This window comes from Bombus fervidus, chromosome 15 (genome assembly GCF_041682495.2).
Source record: "Bombus fervidus isolate BK054 chromosome 15, iyBomFerv1, whole genome shotgun sequence".
In the NCBI taxonomy this organism is placed as follows: Eukaryota; Metazoa; Arthropoda; class Insecta; order Hymenoptera; family Apidae; genus Bombus; species Bombus fervidus.
In genome coordinates this window covers 507053-522106 of record NC_091531.1, presented here as the reverse complement: position 1 = coordinate 522106, position 15054 = coordinate 507053, and the positions used below count along the sequence as shown (strand labels likewise).

General features: G+C 34.7%; 1 long non-coding RNA gene across 1 annotated transcript in view; it reads left to right on the top strand.

Annotated features, from left to right (window-relative positions):
* The first annotated feature begins 3063 nt into the window (after positions 1 to 3063).
* Positions 3064 to 15054, top strand: part of LOC139995189 (uncharacterized) — a 71399-nt gene continuing 59408 nt past the window's right edge. Inside the window, exon 1 of the long non-coding RNA XR_011801904.1 lies at positions 3064 to 3098. This is a non-coding gene — a long non-coding RNA (uncharacterized lncRNA). The remainder of the gene's footprint in view (positions 3099 to 15054) is intronic.

The window sequence follows — 15054 nt, the reverse complement described above, 5'->3', positions numbered from 1 at the left end:
TGGTCAGGTGCAAATCATATGATGACAAAATACGTTTTTTTAATGGAATCATATAGTTTTAAATAAAGTAATTGATTCGTCTCAACGTCCCCTACGAAAAGGTATTAACCTATTTATGTCAAAAAGTAATTAGTTCAACAGATACTTTAACTTTAACAATTACGCGAAAGACACGAAAAGGTATTTTTGTTTTTACAATATCTTTGTCTTCCACATATTATATTTGACAAAAGGAACTTTGCTACTATGTCCTATACAACGATAGGTTTCTCACGCTCAAAATTGCATCCCATATGACCTGCTTCATATAAATCTATGGATGATATTCATAGCCCAGTCTTATACTTAAGATCGTCTCAAGAACAGTCTTCAGATGTCTTTTGATTTCATAACTGTGACTGAAGATTAATTTTAAGGTCGTGTCTTAAGGATTTGCTTAGTAAAGATCTTGTGAAATAAGAAAATCTCATATAACGTCAAAAGGCGCAAATAAGACTACCTTCATCCAAGTTCCCAATGATCTTGGACTTAAGGAAATCTTATTTTAAAATCGCCAATAACTGTAGCCATCTTGGCCGTTCAATCATTGTTCATTCAATGATTGTTAATTTCAAAGAGGAGTTTAGGAACTTGATGAAGATATAAGAAATATACTATCTCCGCTTCTTGTATTACAAAGAAATGAAAAGTAAAATATATAAATAAACAGTTTCATGCTATGAAACATTCTGCTATTTATAGTTACTTAATTTTTCCCCTTTTATAATTATTATATCTTTGTAGCAAAGATGGTTATTGATTCAGTTACATACACGACTGTAAATAGAAATTTAAACATAATACAAAATATAGAAGATGGTTACCAGCTACAGGAGGCGACTATGTAGCCGGGCTAATTCTTAGGTTATGGAGTTGCTAATCAGGCAAATCCAATGTTGTTAATTGCACTGACTGCTGAGGAGATAGAAGCGAAAACGAATCAACTTATGGCGAAGGAAGCTCGAATTTTGGCTATCGTGTACGAATCGATGCGACGTACAGCCGGGAACTACAGGAAAGGCCAAGGCGCGGGAACGAATTGATGCGCGCTTATGGCTAACGAACAGAAAGCAAGAAATATTAGTAGCAAACTGATAACGTTCAACTAATCGGTATACCTCGAGTGGCAAAGGTATATCATTGTGGGTGTGAGATCGCTGAGCTGGATATTGAACAAAATGTTATACAGTAAATGACAACGTACATATTTTATAAACAGGGACGTACAATTGTTTAATGTAATGGTCGGGGTATCTATGTGTACTCTCTAAGTCACAAGTCAAGTAATTTCAAAGGAATATTAAACTGAGTTATTTAAGTTTCAATTCCAACGAAGCAAGGGTCTAATCCTTTTCCTTCACGCAAGCGAGAAAACGGGAATCCAAAACTAATGAAAAATAATGCCTAACATAATGCTAATGTCACGTACTATATAGTTACTGAAACTTTTATGCTTCATATATGGACAATTATTTTATTATAAACATTAATAATAAATATTAATTAAATAAATACAGATAACAATAAGTAGTATAGGTTTTATATATGAAGTATTAGACCAAAAAAAGTATGAAACATACAAAATATAGTACTCGTTATAACATTTACAATAAAACAATCGTCTACTTAGATTTCATTTCTTCAATTTATAAAAATATGAATTTACACAAATATCCGCAGTCTACTTATCATTACTTCCACAACAACGTACTTGCTCTAAAGTTCAGATTTTTGTATGAAACTGCGGTTAAACGTGACACCCATATAGAAGTCTTGCTCGTAAACAAACGTGACAGACGTGTAATCGACAAAAAATCATTTACAAGGTCGTTTCTCTATTTACCCTTTTACTACGTGCATTGTTTTCGATATGAAAAAGCGGCGCACTTACAATTCACCAGGCCTATTATTCTGACTGCCAGTCATTTGGCTGATCCGTTTCCCATTCTTATCCACCATTCTCCGCTCGCCTTACACTCTCCCCCGTAAGTACTTTCTACCTGCATCGATCGTGAGTGAACCGCGCATTCATACACTAATTTCCTTCTTTCGTCCTATCAGACTGTGTGAGAACCGAGAATGCACGTGTTTCAAATATTCATGACTCGATGAAAAATATCCACGAGACTTGACATTAATTCAGATCTATTTTCAAAAATAATATTATAATTAATTCTTTATTCATTACTCGACAGATTACCAAGATTCTGCTTACCATCCTCTTATTCTAACGCAATCTAATAGAATAATAGTAAACTAATAGTAAAAGGGTAAATATAGTAACACGTTATGTACATAATAATAATATAAAACAATGATACGAATTCCCTAAAAGACATATCGGTCAATTCCATACATGGAAAAGTGCGAAATAGTAACGATGTTACAAATACTACTTTTTAAATTTAGTCTGAAATTTACTATTATTTGTGTCGTATTGTTGTGTCTATTTTTACGGGCGCAATACATTTAATCAAAACGCACTAGAAACTAATACCGGCGCATTATGTAAAGTTTGTTTCAATCAATTGATTGCGCGTGATGTTCCGAAGATGGGAATTAAAATCGTCGCAAAGGCATCTGCTATTGTCGTGGCTCCGTTGTTCGCTCTCGCTACAGCTATGCAGTTTTTGGTTAAGTTGTCTTGTATTGTCGGTATGTGGCAGGTCCCACTATAAATTGTCTGTAATAAACATCAGTTGTGGAATTTTCGCTGCTACTAATTTTTTTAAGTTGTAAAGTTTCTCGCAGCTTTTGCATTTTCCGATTAATTCTTGTATATCGTTTTTAATTGCCATGAATATCTTACTCTGAAATGTCTGTAGGTTTTGGTCATTCGTTTGTATACTGCTATGTGTTTCTTCTATAAACTCTTTTCGAATGTCCTCCGGAGGTGCTATACTTGTTTCCGTATATGAAGTAGTAATTTCGACGTTGGTGTTTTTGAGTATTTTTCAGATGAGAGTTTAGTATTTCTGAATGATGGGTTGATTCTGGTTCTTTCCCAATGACAATATAACGGCTCTTGAAAATTATACTCAAGGAAACGAGAACAATATGTTCGTAGTACTATGACGATATTTTCGTCTTTCGTCAGTTCTTCAAAGATATATATTATGACAAATTTATTTTAGATTCATGGAAAAAATTCTGAATGGCTGAATGGTAGTGATGATTATTTATAGTCCTTCCTGCGAATTCTCCTTAGCAGGTGACTTTTTTCCAAGTAACTGACATCAGCAAGAATTCTTTCCCTGGCACCTTTTATGTAGCAATTTGCGGACTTATTAAATGTATCGCACTTTTCCTTTATAGCGATAAATATTTCTCCCGTTATGTTTATTTTACAGGGCTCGTAGTTGTCTTCTTCTTCCTCGGGTTGAGAATCTTAGGAAAGTGATATATCTGTATCAGATTCTCAATAATCGGGAATAATACTTCTCAACTGTGTTCATCTGCTTTCCAGAATTTGTGGAGTCTATATTCTTATAGGCTGAGGAAATAGACGAGATTGCAGGCTTTGATCGCGTGATTTCTCTATTTCACTCAATGTGTTGGGATTTTCAAGTGAAGTAAGTTCTTCGGTTTCTCCTTCGACCAACGTTATTAGATCCCTTTGTTAATTAGTAGTATTATATTTATTGTTCACACTTAACGTGAGATGATTGTTGGATAGTGTTGAATGTGCTATTAGAGTAAATATATCGTATGAGTTTACATCGCCTTCCATGTGGTTTTGAGGAACGGTGCACCAACGTCCTTCGTTGTTCTGTTGGTTGCTTCCTGGTGAACTTTTCCTCTTTCTACGGATAGATGTGGCGCTGTAATTGGTCCTTCATTCGAATTGCTAGGACGTACGCACTATGTAAACCGTCCTTGATTATCTTTGCGAGTGATTAAAAGAAGACCACTGAATTACGAGACAGCACGATTGCGTTCTTGTTTCGTTTTCGAGGTTTGAGTACGATATTGCATTTGTACTCTAGCAACATTAATTTTCATTTAACCAATCTTGCAATGGGATCTTTGTCTGAATATAGTTAGACTAAGGGTCGATAGTGGGTGATGAGTGCAAATTTACGAACACAAAATGTCGGAAATATTGCGTAGCATACACCATAGCCAGGCATTCCTTCTCAGTTGCTGAATAATTCTTTCCGGCTGGGTATAAATTGCGAGAACCATATGGAACCGATAAATCGGAACCAATTTCATCTTAGCTCAATACTGCACTCAATATTTGTATGATCTAAAGCGTCGGTAATGATAATGGATGGTTGAAATCTGGAGAAAGTAGTATTAATTTTATGCAGGCTTCGTCTTGCAGATTTTCAAAATGCTTATATTGTTCAGCAGTCCATTTCAAACGGATTTCATTTTTTAGTAGCTGAATCAACGATTTTGCGTTAACAAAGTAGTCTCTGATAACGACGATAATATGTGACTTGTCAATCCTAAGAAGTTAGATGTCCTTGGATTCTGAATTGTTGGATTCTGACTTTGGAGTAAGAAAATTTTCTACCGCGTGAAGTTTCCTTGGACCTGGTTTGACACTTCGGCAGAAATTATGCCTTAAGTATGTAATTTCTTTACACAGAAATTCACTTATATTGGTGGGGAAAGTAAATCCGTGATTTTTTAGGTGATACAACAATCTTTAAATTTTGACTTTCTGTAGAGATGAAGAGCAGAGTATTATATCATTCAAATAATTTTCAATTTATATTTCATTGAATTAATACTTGATATATGTAACGTTGAAATTCATTTGCGAGCTCAAAAATTGAGAAATACTTTACACCACTTAGTTGGTCCAGAGTTTCGGTAATTTGTGATAGTGGATACTTGTTGCTTTGTTTTTTCGTTCAGTGCACGAAAATTAATTATCATGCGCCAATGTTCAGTGTCATCGGCATCCGATATTTTCAATACAATCCATAAAGTGGAGTTATACGATGAAATGAACGGTCTAATTGTTTCTTGGAATAACAGCTTCAAATTAATGTTGTATCTTCTGTTGATTCATCGGTGGGTAGCGGTACTGGCTAGTATATATTGCAATTTCGTCTATTACATAAATCGAATGGTAAATTCTTCATTCGTTATACCTTACAACTTCCGCAAGTAATAATTTCCTTTATTATTTGGAATTACAATGATGTTCCAAGAGGACAATTTTGGTAGGACAAATATCTGTAGATACAGTAATAAAATTTCAATTTGACCCACCAAAATTGTATCTGTAGATACAGTAATATAATATCTGTCATAATACATTGCCGAATATTAGTGCCACTTACTATATGCATATTATTGGGCTTTTATTGAAACGTTTCGTCAGTGGCTTGCCTGGACAAACATTGAATCTTTGAAAAGTAACTAGGCAGGAACGTCTGCGCAGAGTGCAAAAAGTGGAAATCCCTGACCTCGAAACTAATTATTTATTTGTCAAAAGTAAAATTATTAGGATGATGTTTAATATCGTATAGTATTAGTATCTGTATCAATGTCTATTAATATGTATTAATATTGATTTATAGTATAAGTACATAGTGTTAGGATTCCCACTAGTATATTGCGTACGGTAGTTTTGTGCGTGTGTGTGTGCGCGCGCGCGCGCGCGCGCGTGTGTGTACTACTGTATACATATGTATATACATGTATATACATGTGCATAATGTAAGACAGTAGTATATATATATTATTATATATTATCTTTTTAATATCTTACCTGTCTTCTTATCTGTTACATTTTGTACAATGAAAAAATCGTATAATTAATATGGTTATTTTTCAATAGACAGATCACAGTTCATATTATTCTTAGCTAATATTATTAAAAATTACAAGTTGTAATTTTTCTGACTGAAACGTTATATTTATGTAAAAATAAATAAAAAAAAAATAAAATTGTATTTGTAAATAACAATTAATCTCATTACATTAACAAACATTGTCTTTAGACTTGTCCAAATAACAAATAATTCGTTTCTGTTTTTTATTTAAACTGTCCGAAAATTTATTCAATAATATCCAACATTACTCTCAACCAAACAAATCCTGTTTGAAACATTTTTGAATCAATAAATAATTCGAGAATATAATTGGCTTTATAGATTAAAATGAACTATTCTCTATATACAAGAATAGTATCTCGCACATCATCATGATCCAATATACTTTTCTTCCTTAGTTTCTCTTTAGTTACAGTTATTTTAGTTACATTTTTAGTTTTATGGTTATTGAAGCGTGATATTAGTCAGAAGTATTCAACTAGCACTTCCAAACATTTTGGAAATACTCGCAGGACATATGGAAGCAATTATGACTTGTAGTTTATGATTCGCACGGTCAACTTTTATGAAATCCATTAGCCAAATAGTGTTTAAGAACTGGAAACGATAGAAGATTTCCATTGGTTAATCTGTTCTTGAATAGTTCTCGATTACCAATGTTCGGTCAATGAGATCGACCTTTAGAAAAGTATGAACAATTTTGTCATCAATTTTGATTTATTATGAGTCTGTGCAATCATATATAAAATCGGTTGACACAATATGCCTGAAACGTAAACGGTACATTCTGCAAGTTGCATTGGAATTGAACACACCCCCCTCCGCCACCCACGTTAGATTGTAATGATTATGCTGCTAAGAATCCTGATTACAAAGAGCTGTTACTCATTAAAAACTAGGACATTGATTATTACGATACAATCGAAGTAAACTTGTTACAATTGAGGGGGTGGCAAGAAAACAAAGAGGCTTTTTGGTTTGACCTCTTACATTCACAACCTACTTACTTGCCAAATTTACAAATTTTTAGCTACTGTTGCACTTCCGGGTTATTTACTTATAACGGCCGTTTTTGTCTATACACTGTCAGCGAACAATACGAATTACATGCATTGATAACGGTATCTGTTACGTCTGGCGACACTCTACCTCGACCAGGCCACTGTCACAGACGAAATCCGACTAAACAAAGCGACAAGATAGCGAAATTCCAAGCGCCTTAGCGTGAGTGACCATCGGAATAACATCCAGTCACTCTATCCGTTCTCAGAAATATATGATAGAAGCCTTTTCCCACTCCCACGAATGAAAGAATTTAAATACTCCCCCTAAAATCATCCAAGTCAGTCTTGAACAGTCACGCCTAGAGCTCGGAAGTGTATTGCAAACTAGAAAAAAAAAGTTTCTTGTTTTCTTAAATTTCTTTTTATTTTACGTGACACCACACATCGCGGGCAGGCTGGCAACCAGATGTACGCACATCATCACGGCGTACCCTCAATAGCCTCAAGGATCCATCGTAAATCTTAGCAAATTTCAGCTTCAGATCGAACAAACATCTCTCTAGTAATTCGTTTTCTAATAGTTTATTGTTTACTACGGAAAGATTCGGGAAAGTTCGTTTTGTCACGTATGATGCTGTTACGCCACGAGGCTTAGTATAGATCGTATTTGTAACCGTTGCTCGCGGTCCTCCAGCGTCGCAGACAGATCGTCTTATCTGCCCGATGAAAAATATACAATGTATCGACGGGCGCATAGTTGTCGCCAAGCAGCGAGTTCCAGGAACGTCGATTTCGGTCCGTTATTTTATTCTAACAAAGAAGGTGACCTACGTGATCATAGGCGCGAACGGTGGCGTGATCCGAGCGTAGTGGGGATCGTCTCCCCGAGAAGACAAAGAATTGATCTAAGGGCAATCAGTCTCTTTTGAAGATTCAAACGATATATCTCGAGAGGTCTGACGATTGAAATTAAAGTCGCTCTTCCGTTTTCGACCTTTCACCATTTGAACTTGCGTTATTCTACTCGAACTTCGAAATTGCAATTATTTTCTATCAACTCATATTTCGTTTGTACATCAGTGGTTATAATAAACTGGAACTAATAACTTGTTATATCCGTGTCATAATCAATTTAATTACCTTTGTTATCCTAACCGAAATAGAGGATCGGACATTTCTCGGCGTCGATTATCTAATCGTAACGAGAATTTACAATTCCCGTTAACGTGCTTTCTTGCAAACGCGTCTCTCCGCGAGTGAACGAAACAGTATCCAAAAATTTTATTGTTAGTTAAATAAATAAATAAAAGTACAAAAAAGTTTTAATGATTTTACGAAAGAAGGTTTAAAATGAAACATATAGGTTTTGATACTCAAACTTAGTTCTTATCCTTTTTTATCCAATATTACATCGTTTCATGACATCACAAATATTTATAAACGAAGAAGAAAAGTTATTTATAGAATATCGATTGGCTTCGACAAACTTTAATTATGATCTTTCACCGATTCGAACAAGAAATTTTGCAGTTTTATTTACTAAAGAAAATCACAAAAATATTTCTCAAAATTGGATAAAGAATGAAACAGCATCGTATGAATGGTTTCGAAGCTTTATGTCTCGGAACTCTCAGCTTTCCCTTCATACTCCTGAAGCATTCAGTAAAAGTACGGAGACTTCATTTAGTAAACATAACGTGTTTTATCTTTATAAAAATTTAAGAATAATATTTTAAAAATATAGCTTTGGTCAAGAATCGATGTATAACGAGAACAAAGCTAGAGTAACCACAAAGGAGTATAAGCCACAGAGTATAGTATAAGCCACAAAAGATAATTCCTCGAAAAGGATAAAAATAAATTACGTAATATTATGTAATAATATATAAATAACACGCCTGTTGACGTGGACAGAATTGTTCAGACATTCTTAACAACACTACGGGACTACGTTTACCGGACTACGTTTACGGGACTCGTCAATTTGACGGATTTCAATCTTCGAAATGAAATATGCCAAAAACCATAGTATTAATTTTAACCATTTTGCATCGTAAATTAATCATTTCACCCAAAGAATTTATACACACAATTATTTTTTCCTAAGCTTCTTAATTTTTGAAATTTGTATATAATATAGGTATCTCTACGAAACCGGTCAAGTTGACGGGCTAACCGATTTCATAAATAATCCGTTTTTCAAAGACAGTGCGCAAAAGTTTCAGACATTGTAGACATTTCCCATTATTGTCTCCGCTTATTATAAGTACTTTCGATAGGATAATTGAATTTAGGCACAGTATTTTCTTATTTTAACCAATCTCCCTTTTCTAGCAATCATGTGTAAATCCAGGAGATATAATAAGATATCGAACAAAATTGTCAACATCAATGTAGATTGTTCTGAGGATAGCTCCGAAGGAGATCAGTATGAATTAGGCCAAAGCAAAGCTGACAGTGAAAGTTCTGAATATATTGAAAGTGGGAAGATGGAAAGATCTTCGGGTAATGAAGAAGAAAAATTCCTGAAAGTGTGTCGTAACAAGAAAAGGATGCGTATTCTTTCTAGTTCTGACTTCGAGGATGAAAGGACGAGCATTCCAAGCACATCCCAAAATGTAATGAGTGAAATTGAAATTGCAATTGACGGGACACAGTGAATAAAACTGAAAGCAGGGGTCTTATCACGTGTGACCGTCCGCTTAGCATTCGTTCTCAGCCGTCTGGGTGGCATTCGGTCACTCTAGCCGTTCTTAGAAATATATAATAAGTACAACCAAAGCCTCCTCCCACTCCAACGAATAAAGAATATAAATACTCCCTCAATACTCAAAATCATCCAAGTCAGTCTGAATAAATCCGTACTAGCCTGAATATTAAAAAGTCTATCTTCGCGAACCGCAAATACTATTTTATTGTATAAATTGAGTGAAAATAAAGAACTCGATCTCCTGTTCGGAAATCGACAAGTTTTTTTTATTTTAGTCAATTGTTGAATTTTTTTACGCGATAAACGCGTGGATATTATGTAAAGAGTACACCGGATCGAAAATATCCAGAAAGAGGTACATACTTTGTTTAGACGAGGAATTAGCTGAAGAAAACAAGGAGAACATTTGCCAACGATCAGACGCTTCATTTCTGTCACCTTCAACGTCAGAAGTGCGAAAAAGTTGTCAAGTGAGCTACTGCAAAAAAGATAGAAGCAATAATTGTTGTAGATCGTATGTGGAAAGTACATAAACAAAATTCAGTATATTTGTAAAAAATGTGCTCAATAAATATGATTGCCCTATACCGTTAATATTATTGTTATCATTTCCGTGATAATTTTTAAAGAAAGACTTTTTACTTATTAATAATATATTTAAACGTGAAGCCTAATATTGTTCAATTCAGACTTAATTTGAATAAATCGACTTTTTAAAGAAAATGCGTATTTTTATTTACCCGTCAATTTGACGGGTGCTCGTAGAGATAGGTATATAAGAAAGGCCCGTAAACCTAGTGTTAAAAACGTTGTATGTGTAGTGTACAAGATGATACCTACACGTACCCGCCGAATCTTCAAAATTGATTTATTCGAAAATGAAACTTTGTAAAAAAACGTATCACTACATTTTCGATGTATTTTTTCATGTAAATTCGCACACCTTTTTCTTATATCTTCAGATCGATATCAGCCTGCATATTACACAAAACATTTTAAAACATCATTAGTACCTAATCAAACACGACTATCGTCATTAGATTGACAAAATTTGAAACGAATCCGGAAATGAATAGAGCAAATACAGGATATTTTGGAGTATTGTTAATAACTCGAAATACTGAAGTATCTAAAAAGCTATTAACATCATCCAATTTGTAACATCGCAAATAGTAGCTGTTCAACGGCATTTGTGAACGAATCGTAATTTCTGCATTTCCAACTCAATCCAAAAGAGTGAAAAAACGTTCAAACAAGCTTTCCAATAAGTATCCAATCGTTGGAATCGTGATTAAAATATACATGTCAAAATTTTAGAATAAGTCATTTACTCTACCCACTTGCATATTAATTCTATGATCTCGTGTCAATTTTACGTTAACTTCGAAAATACAAAATATGACACCAACAAATTCTAGCTTTTAATGCCATGTTGCTAATTCGGAATATCGAATAGGAATGTAACTTGGAGTATTCCAAAGCGTAACAATACTTTTGTTTCATGGATAATGGCCAACGTCACGTCGGTTTGAGCTGATGGAATAATTCGGCATCTCTCTCTTCAGGATGCTCTCAGACGATCGATAATATTGTCAATATTTCAAGATTCTCATATCATTGTGTTTTGCTAATAAATATTGACAATATAAACAATATATATCGTCCATACCACTAGTATTTATTGACGATACATTCAGTTTCGAGTTAGCGTTCATTCAATAATGTCGAGTAAGAAGAAAGCTTTGTGCACTTTAGCATTATTAGCGAAGAAACCAAAGAAGGAAAGAGCAGCATATGTAACGAAATGGCTTTTAAGAAGGGATACATCTTCACATAGAAATTCGTTGTATGATTTGTTGAGATAAATGTCATGTTGGTATGATCACTGGTTTCTACATCCAGAGTTGGTACAACTGCTTGCGGTTCTCTTTTATTTTTTCCCCCGTCCGCCACGGTTTTTATCTTAGTATCCAGTGTGTGTAATAGCTGTACAAGGTGGTGAAATACAGAGCATACAAAACCATGTTGTGTGAATCAATTAATGTATCAAAACCCAAACCTATGTAATAACATGATTTTGAATATTTCTTCTTTAACAAACACAAGAAAGCAAACTTCCGATAGATGACGAAAGCCAGCGATATCTGCAACAATTTAAGGTTCTTCTTACAGAAACGAGCTTGAGATAATACAGAATAGGAGAAAAATAAAAAAGTAGGAGAAAACCAAGGAATAGGAAAAGACAAAAGTAAGACAATAAGAAAAAGAGAAAGGAAAAATGTTTCGAATAGTGAATCTTCAGACTCCAACATTAATCGTGATCATGTCCCTGTGATTAATCGGATAAAATAGAATCAACATTTGTGGCAACAGGAAAAGCTAAAATGAGGATGCTGTGTGTCTCTTCTACAATGTGAACTACAGCGAAGACAAAACAAGAGAAGAATGGGTGTAGTGTTTCATGTGTGAAATATCAACACACTGTGAATGTGCTGGTTATGATTTCGGAAGTTGCATCTGTACTGTAAAGACTCTGTTTCAAGACTCAGAATTGATATTTACCTAACATAACTGTTCCTATATTGTTATTCCATGTTTATATACTGTATTTTCATGTTTTGCCTGAATAGATGATAAGAGAAAATAATTTTATTATGCATTTGCTTTTTTAATTTGTGAAGTATAAAATGAAGATAAATTGGAATACAGCTATTCGAAATTACCTGCTCCGTATCAAAATCACTTTTCATTTAGTTTCATTAAGTTTCAGATACTTCTTCTTTTTCATATTATTACTGATCCTAAGATGTCATGCAATATCTCATGGAAAATATATCCGACGAAACAGTAACCTTTATTCATAACTGTGACTACTTTATGGTGAAATTTTTTTTTATTATAACTTCATTTTTTATTTATTCAATCCTTAGATTATGTGGACCATTAGGGCTCCATACAACCTTAAATGGAATTTTATTTAATGTGCGAGAGTAAGTTGTAATTGTAATTATAATAGCTATTTCTTGTCCCGAATCGTAAACACCAAATCTAGGTAATCTATGGTGTATTCTTCTTTCTTGTTGTTGTATTCTTCTCTCATTCGAATTCAATTAACTTGACTTGAAAAATGAATTTTTCAGATTGACATCATGCTTTTTAAGAGAGAATTTTGCAAAATATCCACAAGTTTGATCAGTCTAAGTGAACAATTGAGTTTCCTTGCGCCTTCTATTGAGGCTTCTAGAGAAACGAATTCAAAAATCATCACACGTCTGATCAAGATCACAGTTTGGATAAACGTATGAGACTTCATTTTTCTTTTTTCTTTTGCTCTTTTTTAAGCTTTCTTCTCTGAGCTATGATTTGGAATAGACATCACAAGAAATAATACAATAATATTTTAAATTGTCTTCCTCATTATCATTTTCATCTCTTTTTTGAGCGGATCTTCCGCTTGATTTGGTTTCTATGCTTCCTTCCCTCTGTCTCTCTTCCTTCTCTTTTCCTTATGTTCTTTATTTGCACTACAGAGATTAGGTTCTCTGTTTGAGGTTCGTTTTCCTTTTCGACATTCTGATGGTTGGTTCTTGGTTCTCAACTAATTGGTGGTGAAGTCTTAGCCCTAGTCTTCCAAACCTGATATGTGATCAGCTCACTTGCCGGGAGGGCACAGTGCATCTATCGGTCATCTTAGGACCAAAACACTTCTCCCGCAAATCCAAGCCAACGGTAGACGACGGAAGGAAACATTTCCTTTCGTGGGTTTTATACATCAACCTCCGTGGTACCAATGTCTAGGACATGCTGATCATCGTAGAATGAATCCGGTTTTCTGATACATCTAAATGCCTGAAAATGAGATCCTTGCTTGGATCCGCCATATCGAAAGGCCACCGATCTATTAGATTCTATTAGGTGTCCTCCTGCGGTTCGTTCCGAATAAATTAGACTTTTAGGAATGTTTCATTTGATGAAACCAGGGGAGTATTTATCTTTTTCGAATTCGAGTCAAGCGTTCATGTAGTATTGCAGATGTTTTTCATTCTGCATTCACGTACCGTATTATAGGAAGCCATCAACAGCAAATATCGCAATAGACGTTACCGCATTATGCTTCGCAGACCGCGGAGGGAAGGAACAGGAAAAAGAAAAATCGATATTGTTAAGAATATTAAATTTCGGTTGAATTTGCGATTTCAAAACTTTTCGGCAGTAAGTCATTCTCCAAAGTTTTACCACATTTCTTATATTGCAGTCATCTATCTCGTTGCGTCTCCTTTTTAACATTTAAAAGTTGACGGCCACGTTCGTATATCTGCGATACTATCAACTTAAATTGGACTCGGTAGTTTTCGACAGATAAAACTTCACCGACAGGTTGTCGACTTATCATAGCGATATACGGCGGGTGACAATTATTTTCCTTTCGAATCCGCCGTTAACTACTTTCGCCTTGAACGCCGAAAGGGTTCAAGTCTTAACGTGTACAAAATTCCAAAAACCACCAATCAGATTGTTACAGAAATGATATACTACACACAATCGCGATCCCGCTGCACAAAAGCATCCGCTCCAAGTATACACATTTACTTGACTTTACTGCATCGCCATTCTCGGTTGTTGTACTTAACAGGAGAATAAGACGAAGAAGGAGAGGTAGCGGTTGAGAAGGAAATGAAGAAAACGAAGGGCAGAAGGAGAAAGGAAGAAAAGGCCGCAGGCGATATCCGGATGCTGAGACAAGACAGGGACAATCGACTGAAACGCCACTCTGCTAGAACACAACTATATGTTAGCAGCTTCGCTTCCTCGTAACCTCCGTTGATAACGATGCTACAGGATTACTAGGTACTGTTGAAAATATACTGTATTCTGAAGAGAGCATTGTATTATAACACGATCAAGACTCCAAACATACCGCTAAAAGTGTAAAGAATTGACTAGACACACAAAAATTGTCTGTTTTGAAATGACCTGTCCAAAATTCCCATCTCATTCCAATTGAAAATCTATGGGCAATATTAGAGAGAAAAGTATATAAATACATTCTTATGATTCTCTACCGTTATCCGTCATTGAATTACATAAGAGAATAAATGAACAAATAGGATAAAATCCATCCCTATCATTACAGAAAATTAAAGGGCCCACTGCAAGAGAGAGCTATGCCACAACAGGTTTATTCCTGCTTGCACTATGAATGTGTCTAGAAATGATTGTTTTCCTTACATATTACAATTTTTGTACAAAGGAGAGCTATGACACAGAGAATTTTCATAATTGTTGCATACACGCCCAACTGCGAAACTGAAGGATATAACTTGCATACTGTCGTTTATTTCGTCCGTGTACCATAAAGTTTAAAAGAAATATAAATGTACGCTACGAAAAAATAGTGATGAAGAAAAAAACGTGTGAGATTAAATGCTTGTGCGTGCTTTCCAATAGTTTATTTAGAAAATTATTGTTCATAAAATTCAATACAAATAAAATGTACAAAAATGTT